The sequence below is a fragment of the Cyanistes caeruleus genome, chromosome 10 (genome assembly GCF_971803275.1).
Source record: "Cyanistes caeruleus chromosome 10, bCyaCae1.hap1.1, whole genome shotgun sequence".
Taxonomy (NCBI): Eukaryota; Metazoa; Chordata; class Aves; order Passeriformes; family Paridae; genus Cyanistes; species Cyanistes caeruleus.
The window spans coordinates 6,804,565-6,825,587 of NC_141710.1; the positions used below are offsets into that span (position 1 = coordinate 6,804,565).

Below are 21,023 nucleotides of genomic sequence, written 5' to 3' on the forward strand. Positions count from 1 at the left end.
GAGTAATTTACCACTTCAACAGTGTTTAAAGCAGTAGCACAGAAGCTGGCAGTGTAGGGTCATTGCAGGTTGTTTTCCTGTGCTGAAGGAGACTGGGATAAGCACAATGCAGACATTGCCCCAGCTGAGAGAAAGGGTATGGGCAAATGGGCAGACACCTTCCTTCTAGCCCCACTTTTTTCTCAGCTTATAGAGCAACCCCAGCTCCTCTCAGGGCACTGCTGGTAGAGGAGCAGCTGTTCCTCATGGAAGTGTTGAAAAAGAGGTGGAGCTCCAGGAGAAGCAGTTACCTTACTCAAGTCATTTAAGGCCTCTGCAAACCCCAAAAATCTTGCTGATGACACAGCTCGTGTCTGAAAACTTAAGGGTTGACTCTGCTGTTCACAGTTCTCAAGATTATACCAAGGTCCCAAAAGAATCCTTTTCATTTTCCATTTCCTATTAAATCCTACTGATATTTCTGTTCCATTGGCCTTGTCTCATTGCCACACCAAACCAGCTTTATCACAGCACTGAGGCTTTGCTGCTCAAATGGGTTATGGGCCAGAAAAATAATCTGTTCTGTTCTTTTGGGAAGCTTTGAACTTGCTCTGACCCATCAGAACCACTGTCTTTTGGAATAACCCAGTCTGCCTAGGCTGCTATTCAGGCTGTTAAACAAAAGAGAGGCCATTGGCTGATGAAGTCCAATCTGTGTATTTCATGCAGAGTTCCCATGTGTGCTCCCCTGACCATACTCCTTGCTAAGCTTGCCATTCCTATGGAGGAAGCTGTGGTTCATGTTTTTTCCTCACCAGTGGTGTAGCAGGGATGTAGGAGTCTGTGTGACCCATCCAGCCCTGCACATTACTAGAAATGTGTCACATTCACTGGGCCCCTGCTCTCTTCAGGAAATAAAGGCACAGTAAACAAGGAAAGTACTTCACAGGGTTTTTTTGCTTCACTTTCCACCCCTCTACTCTCAGAACAGTTCTGCCCTAGAAGAACAATTTGCTCAAATTCTGAGTTCCTGTTTTCTGCTCTGTTGGCCCTCTGAGGAACTAAGACATAACACAACTGTCATTTCTGCTCGTTTCCTGCTTATAGTACTGAGACCTTTCAGGTTCAATATTCACATTTGCCTAAAGTCATTACTGTATCTGCTAAGTAGTGAATAATGAGGTTGCCAATAGAGCAGCACTTTACTCATTTCATGAGGAAAATCTGCACTGACACTTAGCTGTGAGTCTGTTTTGAATTTTTCTGGCTATTGATCTATATTGTGAAGTGCACCCCAGACCTTCTTGACCTGACCATAATTTTTAGTCCTTCATTTACAAAGAATTAAAATATCATTTCCAGTAAACCCAAGCATCCCCCTGGAATGTTGCCTAATTGATGGAAAGTAGTGTAACTGCTGTTTGCAGAAAGACATTTGGACTTATAGCCTGAAACCAAAGACTTAGGGCTAAATACCGTCTTCAGTTGTGCCACGGTAATTCTAATGTAATTCTGCTTGTAGTGAAGCTCCTCTCTTGTCATTCCTCTTCATGTTTGGGATTTGCAGAATATTTTTCAGGAGTAGTAACAATTTCCTCTGAAAGATCTCCAGGAAATGGTCAGAATGAAAAAAAATCTTACATGAGTCCATAGATTGGTCAATGAAAAATGGAGAAATCAAGTAAGTTATTACTTGGCATCTGGTAAGTGCTATGTAGCATTTCTCAGAAACTAGAGAAATATTATCTGCCACTTCTCTAACTCTATTTTTAGCAAAGAGGCTCTTTCTTCATCCTCATTTAGATTCTTAATTCCAAGCAATGAACTCTGTCTTCTCAGAGAAGGAGAGGAAAAAGGAGAGTTGCAAAGATGTGTTTGGGATATCAGAAAGTGCTGCACCTCGGCTGAACAGTGATGACTTAGCACAGATCCTTAGCTGTGTTTTCAAGGTAAATAACTTTGAGTGTGAATGGAAACAGGGTGCCAGTGCAGAGGGCACTGAAAAGCAAATGCACTCATTAGAATTCAAAGCACTCCTGTGTGCCTTCTGTCCCTTTGAGAGCAGGCCACAGATGGCTTGTAAAATGTACCTCAGCCTTTGGAATATGAATTTAGAGCTGCCAGCTGATGCCCTGCTTCCCGCTGTTGGTTGCAGAATCTGGTTGGTGGAGATCAGACAATATTACAATGTCAAATTGCCTGATATACCTCCACCACATGCTTGCTCTTTAAAAAAATACCCTCAAAAGCTCTGATGTAAAAGTATCATCATATATTCCCTGGGCTAAATCATTGCAGTTAAGCGTGGCTAAGAGATCAACTTGAAGGGTTTTGTTTTCCCTGTCAGAAGCATTATTTTAATTATATCTCCCGTGGCCAAGCAGCACCTTGAATACTGGCTTTAAACAACCATGTCAGTTGAGGGTTTTAAACTAATGCTGGTAGGTCTATTTTAATTCAGTCCCTGGCATTTAAATGTAGGAATTGCTCTGATGTTATAAATGACTCAGACCCCAAGCGAGAATGAGTGATAAAAGTTTTACTGAGAACTAATAAAAAGTCCTCAAAGCAAAAGGGATGGCACTGGGAGCGTGGATGACCATCAGAGGCTCAACCACAAATCTGCAGCTCCACCTTTTATACCTCTGGTGTTGCATCAGCCAAATACATTTTCATAAGCGGTTGTACATATTCAAACATTTTCCTTATATATCCCTGGTCCCTCCCAAAATCTGCCAGTTGACTCTTTGCTGTTCCTTGGTGGAGACCTTCTTGCAGCTGGATTGGAGGTGAGGTGTTGTCACCTCACCAAGTCCCCCAGCCACAAGCTTCCCCCATTCCTGGCTGCCTCATGCAAGGGGCACGTGTACACAGCCTCCCTCCACGTGCCCACCACATATCTGCTGCCAACAATACAGAGGGGAAAAGAGAGGATTAAAATGAGGACAAAAAGGGGTCCAAAACCAACCTACAACAACAGTCACACATCAAAAAAACTTTAAACCTTAACAAAGCTGCATTTAACGCACATAATATCCATTCCTCATTTGCGTGAGCCAATCACCACACCACCCATCCATAACATCTGATAATGTTTCTAAGTTTTGTTCCAAATCCTTGAGAGCTTGAAAAGTTAAAAAATGCTTTAGCTAGCTCTAGAAATCTGGAGGACCCTGGAACCAACTCAAATTCACATCACTGCCTACAGATTAAATGCTCCATCATCTTTTAAAAAAATACAGCTTGTAAAATTTGACATAGAAATTTAGTCTGCCTTATAACAGGAAGAAGAAAACTGGGTTGAAAGAGAAAGAAATAGGATAGTGAGACTACAACAAAGAAAACCAAGCTCTTTACATGTGACATGGCAGTGGGCTAAGGGAAAAGGCTTATTCTTAGGGAGGGAGTTGTGCTGCTGGGGAAAGAAGCGCCCAGAGGGGCAGAAGAGATTTCATTCTGCCTATCCATCATAGGAACCAACCTGACCAAACCCAGTCTGTCTGTTGTAGTCTAGGCAACAGCACAGGGGTAGAGGTAAAGCTGTCTAAAATCCTGCTCTGTTGTAGCTTACCCCAGCTTAGAATAGGAGCAAAGCTAGTTAGTGGTTGTCCCTGCATGGAGATAGGCAAAGTGAGCTGCCAGGTGAGATTAAAATAATTTATGAGATAAAAATAATTTTAAACAACATTGACAAAAAGTGGCAAATTTTTTTTTCATTTTTCTTCTACAGGTGAAAAAGTGGGCTACACAAAGCCCCTCATTTCCTCTGTGTGCCTTACACCAGCCCTGAACAGTTCCAGCCTGCAGCAGAGGCCTGGCTGGGGACATGGGGACCTCCCACATCCTAATGCCAGTTTGGAAACCTTAGGGTGCCTCATGTGGAGTCCTGGCTGCTATCTGCTTTCTCAGTAACATATCCAAAATTAATTATATTCTGTAGATTTGGCTCAAGTTTTAAGATATTTTTTTTTATATTTGGGAAAACCATTCAATAAGGGAGGAGGTGATGCCAAGACATGAACTGAACTTCAGCGTCTGGTTTTATCAGAGCAACTGAAAGGCGGGCATCTAAAAATTCCAACCTAGCAAACTAGTCTAGTTTGTGCTTTGTGTTTGAAATTTCTAATAATTTTTAGATCTACTGTTTTAAAGGCAGCACTGTAAGTGGATCTGTGCACCAGTGCCTGTTTCGTGAGTCCTGGTTGTCTAAAGCCTGTGTTCTGTACAATCACAGCCTTTGCATTTGCTTTCTTTGTTGTTTTCTCGGCCCACAGTCCCCATCTCGCTGCTGCTTTCAAAATGCTTGCAGAATGCCAGCTGAAATGAAGAGTACTAAGGAGGTAGGAGTAATTTCTAAACATACTGTTAAAATTTTGTGGTGTGGAATCCAAAAAGATTCAGCCAATAATGCTAGAGCCTACATTTGCCATAGACAGCAAAGTTTAAAGCAAATGAGATGGTCTAAATGGACTGAGCCACAGAAACACATTTTGTCCTTTGCTATTTTTCTAGGAAAAATAAAATCAAGGTCATTTTGGGATGCAGAACTAAATATCTGCATCTGGCAATTAGGAGAATTAGAGTAATGGTGGCAGATCTGAGAGAAAGCCAGTTTGATGGTCATATTCTTTACTGCTTTTATTTGCTTCTGTTATGGAGATTGGAGCACAGCTGTGCTTAGCACTTGTTTACCAACTCAGATCCAGCTGGGGCAGTGCAGTCAGTGCTCCTAAGAATGAGAGGTGAAGTTTCTGATTTTGATATCCGTTCTCTTTGCTAAGAGCCGAAGGTCCAAAATTCCACCTCTCCAAGGTATTTTCTGCTTTTCAGGTGAATTGCACTGAAGATTTCCGACATCCTTTTGAAAGCTTCCTGCAGGACAGATGAAATTTCAAACCTGTATATTATCTGAACCTTGATCTCATCCTGTCTGCTATTGAAATATATGACCCAAAAGTGCTTCCCTCTGAATTAGGCACTCATCGTGCATTTTAACCTTCTTGGAGAAAATTATGCAGGTCTCTGGGTTGCCTGCATGAGTTATCTTTTATTCATTAGAATCCTAAATGTTATTGACATGCATTCTTAATTATTCCCTGCTGGAACCAGTAGTGTTCCTGAACAAGTATTTTACATTTGTTATGTCCTGCTGCTAGCATAGTTAATAATGTATATAATAATAAAATAAGAAACTATCAGAGCAGAATAAAAGAACTTATTAATATGATTCAACATGATTTCACAGCCTAACAACAACATTTTCTGAATACTTCAAGCATGCAAAACCTTTGGGATAGGTCTAGCATGGAAATGTCACTACCAAAAGAAAAGCTGGCAAGATGTCACCTGCTGTCCCTCCAAAAGCATTAACTGGAGAAGTACCTTCCTTAGTGCAACTCAAGGTGTTACCAAAAGCTTTCAAAAGTGGTATTTGGACATGTGTCTGGAATTAGTGGTTGTTTATTCAAACATAAAATCGCAACCCTAAAAATTATATTTGTGCTTCAGTGTTTTCCTTGTCTCTTCTTTTTCCATCTCTTCCTCTGTGCACACACATATATACTTTTATTTTGTTTTCTGCTGTATGGAAAGCCTAAAGGTTTCTAAAAAATTAGAAGCTGGTTATGAAAAGCTGTACAATATTCAGGACTGCTCTCTGGTAGGAAATCTAGAAGCATCAAAAAAAAAAATCAGTAAAAGATTACAGCCTTTTGCTCTGTTGTACACCAAACAGAGTGCAAGTGATTTGCCAGCACGTTCACATCTTTTTCCTTAGTAATTTCCAGCTGGCTGCAATTCCTTAAATACATGGCTTTGCATGCTGTGAAATTAAATATCATCCAGTTTCTATGCTGTCATCCCAAAGATTTTTCAGTTCAGCCTGCAGGATATTTTAGTCTTCGCTGATGCTGATAACATGTGTAACCTTTGACACTGACAAATGCCACCTTCTGCATCTTTTTAATGATAATGGCAAAATTAAATATTAAAGAGATGTAGTCCCAATTTCAGACCTTGAAACGACCAACTATGAACCAATTTTCAATCTTCTCATTTTGGTATGATTTCTCAGTTCCTTGGTTTAATCAGATCTCTTGCTGCTTTATACTTATTGCACTAAATGTTTTCCTCAGCCTGAAAAACCTAAAGTGCTATTTAATCACAGCAGGTCTAAACTACCTGGAATTTCTTATGAAAGAAAATACTAGAATGATCTCAAGGGTGTGTTACTGGTAGTGTGATATAGGATATTATCTCGTTGTACATTCATCACTTCATCTTCAGTATTTCTTACCTTTAAAATGTATCCTAAAATCTTAAAAGCTTTTAAAGATAGGCCAACAAGCCCAGAGTTGATTAGACTGTTTATCTTGCTGTTGTTTTCCAGCCATTTACAGGTTAACTGTCAACAGCTCTCTGTAGCTTTTCTTCCTGTATCTAGAAATCATAGTGTCTTAGAATAATTTGGGTTTCATTGTGACCTCCAGAGGTCACCTAGGCCAACTCCCTGCTAACAGCAAATCTCATTAAGATCATCTGTCCAGGTGAGTTTTAAACACCTGCAAAGAGGGAGGGACATTCCACAGCTGCCTGGGCATTTGAGTACTTTCACAGTAAGAACATTTTCTTTCTATCTAATTGCTTTCCTATGTCCTTTCTTGTGCCTGTTGCCTTTATCCTACTGCTGTGCACTTCTAAGGAGAATCTGACTCCATCTTCCCTGTACCCCCTGATCAGGGAAGCACAGACTGTAGTTAGGACATCCTGTGAGTGTTTTCCAGGGTTAATGAGCCCATTTCTCTCTATCTCACCTCTTCCATCATGTTCTTCAGCCCCCTAAACCATCTTGGTGGCCACTCAAGGCATCAGCTGAGCTCCCTCCAGAATGTGAATATCTGTCCTGTACTGGGGAGACAGATACTGGATGTTATCTCCCAGAGAGGTCTCACTAGTGCCAAACAGAGGGAATGCTCACTTCTTTCAATTGGTGGTCACAAGAATACAGCCCAGGCTAGAGCCTCCTAAGCTTCTGTGATCCAAGGACACACTGCTGATTGATGTAATCTTGTCCTCCTGGACCTTCAGTTTTTTTCTGCAGAGCTGCTTCCCAGAGATTTGGCTCCAGCCTGTCTGGGTTGTGAGGGGTCGTTCTATCCCAGATGCAGGAATCTGTGTTTGCTTTTGTTGTTTAACTCCCCAGGTTCCTGTCAGCCCATTCTCCCAGGCTGTTCAGGTCCCTCTGATGGGCTGCCCTGCCATCCAGCAGTTGACAGCTCTCCCAGTGCTGTGTTATCTGCAAACCTGGCAAGAGAGCACTCTGTCCCATCATCCAAATCATTAATGAAGACATTAGTGCTGATCCCAGCACTGATCCCTGAGGGACACCAGCAGTGGCTGACTGCCAGGTAGACTTTGCATCAATAGTTATTATTGACGATTTCTCTCTTGACATGCCAGAAACCAGCAGATCTGGGAGAGATTTGTGTGTCTTATTCACATTTGTAGTGAGAGCACCAGTGCAAAGACACACACAGTCCATGAAGAGTTCTGGTTACTAGCGGTTTTCCAGTGGAGCTTAGTTTGAAAGTTCTGAGAACACCATTCAGGATGTGCAATTTATGTTGTGAATAGAAAACATAGTCTAAAACTGAAGTCATCTTTCCAAATAATGATTTCTCATATTACATGCATTAATGTGAGGTTTTTTCCAAGCAAAATATGTAAAATTAAAAATATTTCCACATAATTCACCTGGAAATCATTGAAAAGGCCATTAAAATAAAATGCAATGGGCTGAAAACAAAATATTTTTGTAATTGGTAGTACTAAATGGTCCTCTTTACATTGTCTTGTGAAGAAAAAAGAAAGTATAAAATGTAAGAGGCAAAACTGAAAGCAGAGCATGTTGTGTAACTTGTGGACACTTAGGTAACTTTTGAGATTTATTCTCACAGCCAGAATAACTGGCTGATACTGAAATAATGCCTTGCCAGATTAACAAGAATCACTAGCCTAAAAAATTTTATTTTACAGCACATTTTAATATCAGTATTATTGGCTCTGGGACTTGTGTTCTATCACTGGTTTTGACACAGAGGACAAAGCAATTATGAATGTTTCCCATTTGTTGTACTTGAAAAGCCTTCTAGTTAAAAGTGTGTATGACATCAGATTGGGTAATGTGTTAAAAGATGTTTAAAATGTACAGGAATACTGGCTGAATTACAGCTCTTTTCTTACAATACTCTTCAACTTCAGGAAGCAGTCAAACTAATCCATACCTGATGTTAAGTAATATTTCTGTTCTGCATCCATTCACAAATTACCTGAATGTAAAGTTCTGCAAGATGACATAGGAGGAGTTTGGTGACCCAGCGAAATTCTAAGTTAACATAACAATGTCTCAGCTGTAACCTGTATCAGAAGAGTGAAATATACAAAGAGAAAATGAAATCATTAGAGGCAAGGCTGAGATAGTAAGGGAAGTCTTTTTTTAACACTGCCTTTTTTAAAGAGAAAATTTGTAGAACAGCTGTTTCAGAGGTACTGCCTGGGATCTTACAAGATAAAACAGTAACCTTGTGGGCAGATCTGTCTGACCTGATCATGTTCAGATTTTTAGAGCACTCAGACAATGAATGTCTCTTTCTCTCCAGGCAAGAAATTCTTCAAAACACCACTCCTGTGTGAAGCTTCATCTGTGTTTTACCAGGGAGCTCACTAATGAATGCCTTTGTGCCTATGTTCTGTTGACATTGAGGGCAAGAACTGGACATAATCACATGTGACAAACAGGCTGCAGCTCTAACAGGAGTTTGTCCTGTAATAACAATGTTTTGATGAGGCAGAGGCACAGTAATTCAGACTCTGTATCTGCTGGGTTGAAGTGTGATCTTTCTTTAATTTCTCCTAAGTTTGGGTTGGTGGTTTTTTTGTTGTTGTTTGTTTTTTTGGGGCAGGATGTGTGTGTGCTGGTTTACACTAAACTGTGCAACTTTAGACCCAGTTTGCCAGACTGCAGTTCTAATCTTTATGCACTGCTGCTGTCTGACACAGAGCAAAGTCTTTAGGGGATGAGATTAAACACACTGTGAATCTCCATTTCTGATGAAAGCTCCATGGGAACTCCACTGGGATCCCTGCTACTTTGCTGCAGTCAAAGTTGTTTGAGCCCCTGTGCCATCCCTTTGTGCCTTAGGGAGACAGCAGTATCATGGATACAATGAGCATGTTCTGCTTTCATGCTTTAGGGCATTCATTGCAAAGAACAGCAATGCTTTCCTCTTGTCCTCAAAGCCACTTGTTTACCCACCTCCTTTGTTCAGAGCTGAAATATTTCGCTTTAAAACCAGAGAGGAAAACTGCCACTTTTATTTTTTTTTTTTTTTATTTAGCAGCTGTAGGAAAGTCACACAAAATCACTGTCTCTTTTAATCAGCTTATTTGTTTAAGCATGCAGGGTGGTAAATTAGCTTTCTTTTCTCCATGTGGTTTAATACCCCACCCATCTATTGGCTTAGGACAAAACAGGCCATAACCCAGTTTTGCCTGCTGTGACAAGTGCTGAGATTAATTAGATCTTAAAGGCCTGAATCATGAGATTCAGTATCACAAGGACCTAAAGTCATATACTAACTGGACTATGAATTTCATATTTGTCTTAAGAGTGAGTAATTATGTACATTTGAGAGGATAAACAATACACCCAAGACTGTTAGTGCTAGACTTTTGGGAAATAATGTCTTTTAACAATTCCACTACTTATTTAGCAATTTCAGTGAGGAAGATTTAACATACTGAAGACTACTGCAGTTAATTAACAGTTTATTCAGTGTAAAAATTTGAAGGTGTCCTGATTTCAGCTGGGATAGCTTAAACCACATCAGAAAATTTAGAAAAAGTTAAATATTTTCACCAGTGCAGAGGACTTCTAAACTTTCAGAGTAGAAAGATCCAAAAGAAAACATACTTACATTGTACTGTAAATAGGGACCTCTAAACATTAGACAGCACCCTTTGATAAACACAGATTGTTTTATTGTCTGGTAAGAAAGAAGCATTTGCTCCTGGTGTGCACAAGAGCAAATAAAAAAACCTGCATTCAAGCAATTCAATCTCATTTTACTCAGAGAAGGTTTAACACATAAACCCAACACTTATACAGTGGTTTTACTTCTAGAAGTACAAGCAGCCAGAAAAAGAGATATTAAAGTTTCATAGCACATCCTATGCAGGTTTTAGTTATCCTTTTCCCCAACTGTACATGGTCCCTCTAAAGGGCCATGAAGTCTTAAAAGGATTTACTGGAGTCACCTGGCAGAGCTGGTGTGTCAAGTTTTGATTGTTTTTTTGAGACACCTCAGGTAATCTCCATAATTCCCACCTGGCTTGGTTTTACTTCTCACGCAGGGAGGTGGAGTAAAAGCTGACAGCAGAATATGAGAGGCAGCTTGCTTTATATCTGAGCCCATTTAAAGGATTTTTTTTTTTAAAGTATTTAAACATGTTCTAATATTAACTAATTCAGTAAAACTCAAATACACACTAAATGTAAGAATGCTTTCTTCATTCAGAATTTGCACTTGACAGTGGGCAAGAGGCTTGCATTGCTATCTTGCTTGTTAAAAGGGCTAATTCTCCTCCTCTTATTCATGCTGATGGAAACCTGAAATAACCCCACTGAGGTCACTGGGGAATGAGAGAGCTCTTTTTGTGTGTCTGAAGTCAGCCTGCAAAATAAGCACAACCAATATAGACTACTTTAAAAACTCTCAGAATCTACTAAGACTGCCAATGCATGGGGAAAAAAAAAGTCACTTAAATGTTGTTTCAAGTTCAATTTCAATTTTATAACTTCAGTTTTTGAGGGGAAAAATAGACAAATTTCGGTGGCTAATATTACTTTCAAGCTTCTGAAAAGAAATATCAAACTACTAGGAGTGGGGAAGGGTAATGAGATTCTCAAAATAGAAAGCTCTTTTCACTTGAAGGCTGTCAGGAAAACAAACCCCCGGTTTCCTGCAGCTGCAGAAGCAGCCAGAGCTCACTTTAACGACAGTCAGTGAGAGAGAGGCAAGTTGCTCTATTTTCTCTACATTTGGGTTGCAGTTTACAATGTATACAGATGTTTGGTGTTGGGAAACACATCCAATCCCCAGCTCTCCCACAGCACAGACATGGAGAGGAGGTTCCACACTGGGAGTCGTCTGTAGACCTTTGTATAAGTGTCAGACAGAGTATTCATGCCCTGCCTGTCTGGTTGATAAGGCCCTGGCATGTATTCCTTACCATGCTATGTGATAAGGAAATATTTTGGTGGATCCCTCAGGTCTTGATCCTTAGATAGGACCTATGATCCCTCAGGTGGGTTCCCTAATTCATTTTTGAGGGGACCTGCAGCTTTCACTGGGTAGTAATAGCAGTAAAATTCTCCCTGTCTGTCCAATAGCTGAAAATGAAGCTCTTCAATCTGCTGCAGCTGGGTCACTCTTCACTTGAGATTGTGGGATTAATCCTTCCTGACATCTCCATGCATATGGATGTGTTTGTTTTCAGACATGTACTTGAGCTAATGAGCGTTTGGGCTGTTGCTTGGCGAATTCTTTTCATTATGGGCAATCTGATGCTCATCCACAGGACTTGTGCTATTTAGCTACTCTCTGCAGTGACTATGATCAAATGGTCTCTTTTCATTGTCACACACTGCACATTATTTGCCTCTCTCACATTCCTGACTCAATACCCTCCCATCTTTGCTTGATCTTGTCCTGCCCTTGAAACATGCTATTTAGCTGTATGCAAAAACTAGCAAGACAAAGACATCAGTTTTTCTGAAAAGGAAAAAAAGCCAATGAATCCTCAGACTGACAATGACAAATGATTTACACTGGCAGGCACTCTTCATTAACAGTGAATGCTGAGAGTCTGCATTCAGCAAGATAGAGGTGACCTCTAGGACCATCATTTGGCCTGATATTTAACCTAAAAAAAATTACACTGTCTTTAATATACTGAAAATATAAAAATTACATTTCCCCTCATGATATATGCAATAAAAGGTACTCTCCAAGTAGCCTTTTTAGCATCTATAATTTTACAGAGCACTCTAAAAGTTACAGCTTTTTTCCAGCCATCATCAGACCCACTGAAGTCAACTTTGCTGCCATCACATTGCACATGCTGGACCTTAAGCTGTGGGAAAGTGTCATTCCCTTGACCCAGCATCACATTCCAACTCAGCATCCTGGCCCTTGCCTCTCTTGTTTGTGTTTGCCATGCTTCACATGTATCTGAACTGATAGTGGAAATCTTGTAAGACCTGATTGTTGAGAGCCAGGGATGCTCTTCATAGAATAGTAAAATAACTTATTAATACAAAACACAATTCACTGAGGAAGGTGCCTGTGTGAATAGCTGTAAACAAGAAATGTTGCTCATATAGAGAGGAAACAAATGCTGTGGCCCTAAGGGTGCTAAGGTGCCCTTACAATGCTGGCCAGCCTCACTGGTTGCCCCCCTCCAAAGGCACCAGAAGATTTAGGGATTAACTGCCTAAGGATATCAAGTAGAATGGGGGGGCTTTCTTCACAGAATGTACTCAGCAAAGATCTGTAAGAACAGGAGAAGCAGAAAGGAATCAGACAGTGCTACAATTGCAGTTTTTTAGATATTCTGGGAATACTGTCTGTTGCCTGCTTGTAACTGCTGTTCACAGCAAGTTCCTCCAGGCTGAATCAGTATTAAAATATGGCATTTTCACTTCCTTCTCTGAAAGCAAGTTCTCCTAAGACTGGAGCTACTCTTAAGGTTACTGGATTTGTTCCTTTGACAAACCTTAAAGTAGTGAGGAGACAATTAATTCTTGAAATCCTCACCATATGTGGGTATAAAACAGAGAAACCTGGCTTAGCCAGGCTGACTGGTTTTCCTCTGTCACACTGAGAAAATACTCCACAATTCATTCATCTCTACATTCTACACACTTCCTTATTTATTCCTACACAGTCGTGTAGTGCCTTCTGTATGTTAATGCAGAAGAATTAAACCCTAAAAGTGAGGTGTATTCTGAGATGAGTATCAAATGCAGCTAGAAAGAAATTGTATTGAAGTGTCTGGCTTTATAACTGCTTAGTATGTTACTATTCTTGCCTTGGAGCAATTACATGTGTTCATACTGGAAGTTCATCTGATACAGCAGGATATGCATGTACGTGTGTATAAGTCTTCTGCTGATTCACAGTATGTCAGTCAGTGTTAATTATAAGCAAGAAGAATTAAAATTTTGGGAGGCTGGATCTTGCAGTGCTATTTATCTCTACTTAAACTAGGACATGGCTCCAGACTATACGTGTCTTGCATTCTCAGCCAATGGATTTGTGCACAGAAATAGGATGCTAAGATACTCAGATACCTAAATTATTCAGTGTTATTCATATTTCAAGTAGCAATAACTTAATATTCTTTTTTTAATGTGTTTTCTTTTACATCCACCCATGTTTTCTGTGTTCACGTACACGTTGTTTCCTGATGGAGCATCAGCTCTGGGTGCCAAATGGAGCTGTACCTGCTGGCTTTGATGCAAAGCAGAGTTAGAGCCTACAGCCTAAGGAGACTGACATTCCTGTTCCATATGACTTCTTTGCCTTTCTGGGGACAAAGAATACATTATGAAAAATATCTGTATGTCAATACCAGCTTCTGTTTGTGTGTGTGTGTTTCCATAAAGTATTCCAAGGCTTTTCCCAACATCACATTTTGGACAGCAGTGTGGGACATACAAGTGCCCTTGATATTGATTTTAATGGAAGAACAATGGCTCAGGAGGAAACAGCCACCACTTTTCATGCGTTGCAAAGGTCCCTCGCGTTGGTTTGATGTGTATCAGTGAATGGGGTAGTAAGGAAAATGAAAGTGATATCCATGCTAAAGCCTTTTTTTCCAGGTAGATTTACCCAATTTTACTTTTTAATTTAGTAATTTCCTTGAGAACTAAATACAACAGGAAAATAATATCATGCGCTTAAAATTTTCCCAACTTTGTGGACAACTCTTTAGTTTTGTACTGCCAGAAGGGTGAGAATTCTTCCCCAGCAAGATACCTGGGAATTCCTCAGAAGCCAGGAAGCATTCCGACACTAAAGCCAGTTTTGCTGGCATCTCACCATCTCATCCTAACTCACCCAGCAACAGAAGGGCTAAGAGCTGTCACTCTGAATAACTTTACTGCCTACATCTTTGGCAAGTTGAGTGTGAATTTAACTAAAATCACAGCTTGCAGCAAGAATATTTATGAACTAGGAAACCCTCCTGTAAGCGTATAAGGGCAATCTTTTATATATATATATATATGTGTGTGTGTGTGTGTGTGTGTGTGTGTGTGAGTGTATGTATTTCTACACCCCCTCCCCTTCCTCCTATCTTCATGTTAGCAGCCAGCAATGTGGCCACTCTGGTTGCCTAGGAAGCTGATTGCTGCTCCTAAAGGATCTGTTTAAAATTCTGATCTGGATTCTAGTCAGGTATGTGAGACCCTGGGAATGGAGCTCTTGAAGTGGTGGGTACTTTCCATTTTTCCCCCTCTCTCCGGCTCCTCTGGACTGGGAGAAGGCAGCTGTGCTGCTTTGCGAGACAGAGCAGCTGGACTTGGTTACCCCTAGAACCAATTAAGTGCTGGAAGAATGGCTTGCCTTATTCCAGGGAGACAGAAGGAGCTGTTTGGGATCATAAATGACACTGGAGAGTAGCTGTGTGTGTATGCAGTTATTTTAAGTGTTGTTTCTGAGGCTTTTTCTATGCACCTGCCTCCTTTTTGGGCATTTGTACTTTCATCTGCATTGTTTGAAATGCAAATAAAAGCAATGATACATATTCAGGCAATCTGAGACCTGTGTTTCAGAGGACTATGCTGAATCCTTTGTGGAGTTTCTTTTCAGAAGCTAATTCTAGTGGAAAATTACTAAATGGAGCTTTAAATAGGTGAAATAGTAAGCTGGACAAATAGTGCACCTATCAGAGAGGCAAAGGAGGATGCTCTCTCTAAGTCAGTTTCTATCCCATAGCTCTACTAATTGAAGAGACAAAGTAGGGTTTCTAAGAGGAAAGTTCCTTAACATTTAATTTTTGCCTAAGGCTGTCCTAAAAGTTGTCTGTCACTCTCATTATATGTGCTGTTCAAGCCTAGATAGGCATTCAGAATAACACCTGGATAAAAGTCTATGAATACAATTACTGATTATCAATGCAACAGATATTCATTAAAAGAGATCTTAGATGGTAGCAAAAGCTAGAGTTTGAGTCACTTGTTTATGCTCTTAAATGAGTGTAGGATCTCATTTAGAACTGCTTTGAAGTGTGAGTTATGAACAGGAGCCCTTTGATCAGAACTGAGGTACGATGTGTCATAAGACGTTATGCCAAGATAAAGAAGCCACCTAAGCTTTTTCTCCAGGGACACTGAGCAAAATGAGAGCTATGGTTCCCCTACTGTGTCTTGTGCTAGCAAGCCCATGCTGGACAAATTGGGCTATGAAGATTACTGCTGAACCTCTGCAGTGGAAATGGCATTTGGTTTTCTTCTGGGGAGAAATCAGAAATGCACGATATAAGTGTTTTATTAGTGTACTTATAGAGCCTATTTCTACTGCACACACTCCTCACCGAGTGTGGTCCCACACACTTCCTCTTTCAAAAGCTTCAACTTAAATTTGTGGTTAACTTCAAGTTAAATTTGTGGTTACTGCTGCTTGCAGCAATTTCTCCATAAAGAAATGACAACCAGCTCTTTTCTTCAAAAGATGTCACTCTGCACACTTAGAAAAAGCACAACTGGAATGTGATGGGCAACATTGCCATGTGGTGATTGCTGTCCCATGAGTGCTGGACTAACTTCGTGGGTAGCTGACTGCACTGCTCTTGGGTGACTTCACTGGCCTTTGCCATTCTGCCATGCACTGGCAGTACTCTTGTGGCTCCTGTTGGGATAAAATATGGACCTGCTGGGATCAGAGGCTTGTATTTTAATCCAATGGTTGATCTGCATCCAGCTTCATGCCAGTGGGATATGGAGAAAATAAGGAGGAAGTAATAGGCCAGACTAACTGCCCAAGTTACATTTTCTCAGAGGTCCTAATTTATTTTTTAAGTCCTGCAAATAAATAAGTGATTTTCCAAATGATGGGGTATTATATTCTGCAGGACACAGAATCATGAGCAAACAGCACTCTTCTGTTCACTCCGAAAAATAAATGGGGTTTTTTGTGATATTATCCAGAGGAAAGGGCAATATTGGCATGTACAGGCAGATAAGTTATATTCTTCTTTTTTTCACCTAGAAACAATGTAGAATTTGTAATTATTTGGGATTTAATCAACCTGTGAAAGAGTAGAGGAAAATAACGAGATATGTGGTAATATTCCTAGTATGTACTTTAATTACTGATTGCTTGATTACTGCTGAAACTGATGAGACTGAGTGTGATGATATTATCATAAAGTAAAGCCTGATAGCAAGAAATGAAAACATAACATTTAACATGATCATGATATTCGGCAGAATAGCATCTTTGAGGGTTGGACTGAGTGACTCCCTGCAGAGATAATTTAAATGCTGTAAGGCCATATATGTAGAAATGCTGATGAATAAGATAATAGATAGCCTCTAAGGAAAACAGAAGCTCCTTTAATGCAACAGAAGAGTTGGAGAAATCTCTGTGAGTGGCTGTGGCACCATATCCAGATCGACAATTACGACATTATTAAAAGATTCCAAAAGATCCAGTGAGACTTATAGTCTGGTAATTTAATGGGTAATGATATTTTCATCCTAGGAAGTTACAGGAATATAGTTCTTAAATATACATGAGTCATCAAGGCAGTCAAAGCTATAAAATGAGGGGTAACTTTGGTCAGGCATTGGGCAGATGCACCACACGACACTTGAAATGACATAGGAACATACAAAAAACAGTTGACATCAGACTTCAGGTATGTGGTGGTGAAAAGAGGCATAAATAACTGTTTTCAAAGAGGTTTCCTTTCTGACCTGGCAGTTTCTGTAATATATTTAAAAGCAGTAGGATTGAAACACAGAGCATCTCAGCCAATAATTAGAAAAATGAAAATAGTGCTTGCTAAGAATGTTGCCTTTTACTAGATGGAGAGTGAGGACTCTCTGAAGCATCCAGGCGTGTAGCTGAGAAATCCAGCCCAAGTCAAACAATGGAACTGAATGTTTCAGATCACTGAAACTTCTCTGTTCCTAAAAGAAGAAAAAACCCCCACCCACAGACTTAGAGGGTCTGAAACTGCTAGTGAAGAAATAACCCTAGAAGTGAAATGAGCACATGCAAATATTACTTCATATAAAATACTCTCACACAGTTCAGCAGAAAGTAGATCAATTTGAACAGAGTATCAAGTGATGTGATATGGTGGGGCTGTGAGTAACTCCAAGCCTGGCCCAAGGACAGGAGCTGCAGTTGCTCTGCCCTGTGAGTATTCAGTTTTTCTCCTCTAATTTTGTCTTTAAAATCCACGTGTATGTGGTTTCTGCAGAATTTTTTTCAGGATATTAACAACTTTGGAACACACAGTAATTTGTTTTATAAATATCATAATGACTGTCTCTACGGAAGTTGACTTCTTCTGTGTGTATAAACAAGTGTATTTTATTTTCCAAAGCAAAAACATCCTGTGAAGAAAATGAAATCCTCTTATTCCGTGGAGAACAGATTGACAGTTTCTGAATCCTAAATCCTTTTTGAACTTCACTTTTTTCTGGAGGGATGTGGAAATGCGACTGGCCTGGCAAACATTTGCCATCACGGCAAATCACTGTTTTGATACAGAGATAATTGTTCTGTAAAGTATGTCTTCTGCTTTCTGTGTGGGGGAAGGCCAGATTTCTTTGTTCTATGGTTGGGCATTTTGCTATCTTAACATGCCCTAAAGTGATCTGGTGAACTGCAGTCAGAACTCACTGTCCATATTTAGGTTGTCTTCCACTCCTCTACCAGCTATTCTTTTTCAGATGGTTGACACTGGTTTTATACAAAATAAGAAAATTGTTGTGATCAATTATCTCTAATCTGATGTGATGCTGGTAGCAGGGAAGAACAGCTGCGCCTGCATTTGATGTGCAGCAGTTGTTTGCAGGCTGCTGAGCAGCTCTGGGGATGGCTTTTGGAGAGCAGCAGTGGGTAAAGGCTCTATTCTTCTGATCTGCAGCTGAACAACCCCTTCCCACTCTTCTACGCAGTCTGTTGGTTAAAACTAGATTAATTCCTACTTCTTATCCAAAACAGAAAGTTGGAGAACCTCAGCACATTTCCAGATGAAATCATACCAGTTATTCAAAAGTACAAGTTTAGCCAGGAAACCATGCCCAGTCTTTTTCCTGGATATGTTGACTCTGTGGATGTCAAACATCAAAGAAAGAATATTTGGCTCCGTGCTGCTGTTTGCAGGGCTGTGATCACCAGTCACAGCGACACAAGGGTAGAGGCCACAGAGATAAGTGTGTCTGCTGGGCTGGCAGAGCAGTGTGACAGCACAGCTGGAAGCTGGCAGAAGCATCCAGGGCTGCAAGTGGAACCACGGGAGTACGAGAGCCACAGACATTCTTTGAGGTTTCTTCTTACTGTGGGAAATGGAAAAAGTTGAAAACTCTCAGAAGCTGTGTGAAAGCAGATCTCAGCATATAAGAATGTAAGGTCCCACGCTGATGCCCAGTGTTTAGTGACAGTGCATTGCTTTTGTATGGAAAATCACTCCATGAAAAGCCAGTGTCCATAAAGCAGACAGAGGAGTTCTGTAAGTTTATTTGAATAAAGAGCGAGAGAGCCCACTGGGGCATACCTCTGTGTAGTTTCTCTCCCGAGGTTTCGGAGGGCACAGCCTCCCTTTTATCCTAAACTCCCGGCCGTGTGTGTCCCTCTTCCTTTCCCTTTGCTGATAGGAAGGTACAGCCTTCCCGAGCCACCTTCCACATATCCCCCCCTTGAAGCTGTCATTTTACCCCAAAGTTCAGAAGTTCCACCTTGTGCAGACCCTTCTTGCCTGTTTCAGGAGCCCAGCTGTCTGGGCCCCATAATGAACCTGGTTTTTGAAGCTGGCAGAGACATTCAGACTCATTTTGAAGACCTTAACCACCATATCTTCACGCATGAAATTGTTGGTAGACATTGGCACACATCTTTCCTATCACTTTTCATCACCCAGCATTTACATAGGCTCTGCATCCACATGCCAGGGGTAGGTGTGTAAAGGGAATTAGAGGCATTCCCCAAATCTGCAGAATTTTAGAGTCTGGTTTAGGGATACATGAAAAAATTGGTGCATTTGAAAGGTAATTAGCTTGCAGGATTGAACAAGCGCTCCTGCTAGTGGAGGAGAATTGAGTCCTGTGAGGGGACAGTCTGCTTAGCTGGGAGCTGCTTTGTTTGGAGCAAATCCTGGTGAGTACTGTGCAAGTTATGGAATGAATTCACTTTCATCAGCTGCACAGGAGAATGTGTTTGTTATATCTTTGTACTGAAATATGTGGCATTTCTCCCGAAGGGCCGTGCCAGCTTCCAAAGGTACTGCCGGCGAGTCAAACATCCGAGGAACGTGCCAGCGGAGTCAGCGGCAGGGACCAGCTCTCCCAGCTGCGGGAGATGGCCGTGCCGCATCTCCGGGGAACTGACAGCCATCCCCTCCAACGCTGCAAGCTGAAAGCAGCGGGAAGTTGAAAAACAGGGCTGGGGCGTGGGGAACTCAGGTTCCGGAGCTGGTCCCGGAGCCTCTCGCTGCTCTCCGCAGATGTGGCTGTGAAAGAAGGCGGCTTCAGAGGGCAGACACTTCCCGGCTCCTTGCCGGGCGGGCCGCGTATGCGGTTGTGGGACCCGCCTGTCCCGTCCCCGTCCCGTTCCCGAGCCGACGTGTCCCGTTCCCGCCCCGACGTGTCCCGTTCCCGCCCCGACGTGTCCCGTTCCCGAGCCGACGTGTCCCGTTCCCGCCCCGACGTGTCCCGTTCCCGAGCCGACGTGTCCCGTTCCCGCCCCGCGTCCCGGCCGTGCGGTGCGGAGCTGCCCGGGCGGTGGCGGCGGCGGCGGCCGGCAGGGGGCGCGGGCGGGCGGCGTGGCCGGGGGGGCGGCGCTCGGGCGGGCCGGGCGCTCGGCGGGCGCGGAGCCGCGGCCGTGGCGTGGCGGCTTCGGCGGCTCCAGCTCCGGCCCCGGGAGGAGAAAGCGGCAGCGGCTCCAGCTCCGGGGCCGGGAGGAGGCGCCGAGCGCGGCGGGGCAGGTAAGGGGCGGCTGCGGGCGGGGCCGGGCCCCCGCCGGGCAGGTGGCACACCGCCTGGGGCGCGCTGCCGGGAGCGCTGTGGCCGGAGCCCCGGTACGCCGTACCCGCGGTGCTCCGCTCCCCCGGTAGGGCTCGGCGGAGCGGGCGGGCGGTCGCTGCCGACGCCCGGGGGTAGCGGGGGTGCGGCCCGCGCCCGGCTCCGAGAGGGGTGGCGGGAGCGCTGAGGGCGCGGAGCCTCGGCCGGCCCGGCCCGGCCTGGCGGGCGGGGGCTCGGCCGGCGGCCCCTCCGTGAGGCCTCGGGGCGGGTCAGCCCTGCAGCCCTGCCGCCGGACGGGACCGCGGGCCGGAGCCGGGATGTGTGAACCCGCTGTGTGTGAACCCGGTGTGTGCGAGCGGTGCAGGGCAGGGGCTGGCAGGGGCTCGTCCCCCGTGAGTCCCCGCGTCCGAGCGTGGCTCGGCTGTGCCCGCTCGGCTGTGCCCGCTCGGCTGTGCCCGCTCGGCTGTGCTCTCTCGGCTGTGCCCGCTCGGCTGTGCCCGCTCGGCTGTGCCCTCTCGGCTGTGCCCTCTCGGCTGTGCCCTCTCGGCTGTGCCCGCTCGGCTGTGCTCTCTCGGCTGGCAGCGAGCGGCAGCGGGGCTGGAGCGGAGCTGCCGCGCTGCTCCGGGTACCGGGACTTGGCATACACTGAAGCCGGAGTATTCAACTTCGTGATTTCACATGTTTCCTGATGCCACTTGTATTTAGCGTGTCCCGTAGCATCCTTTTC

At 43.0% G+C, this 21,023-nt stretch overlaps 1 protein-coding gene across 4 annotated transcripts in view; it reads left to right on the plus strand.

The window, feature by feature from the left end:
• The window catches only part of PXYLP1 (2-phosphoxylose phosphatase 1), an 89,596-nt gene that overhangs the window by 21,389 nt on the left and 47,184 nt on the right, over positions 1-21,023 (plus strand). Inside the window, exon 1 of one of the 4 annotated variants that reach the window (XM_086843869.1) lies at positions 20,104-20,259. The exons of 2 other annotated variants lie outside the window; for them this stretch is intronic. The gene's annotated coding sequence lies outside the window, so the exon portion shown is untranslated. Of the gene's footprint in view, positions 1-20,103; positions 20,260-20,289; positions 20,353-21,023 lie in introns of those variants that run through there. One more of the 4 variants, XM_086843871.1, reaches the window with a different exon arrangement.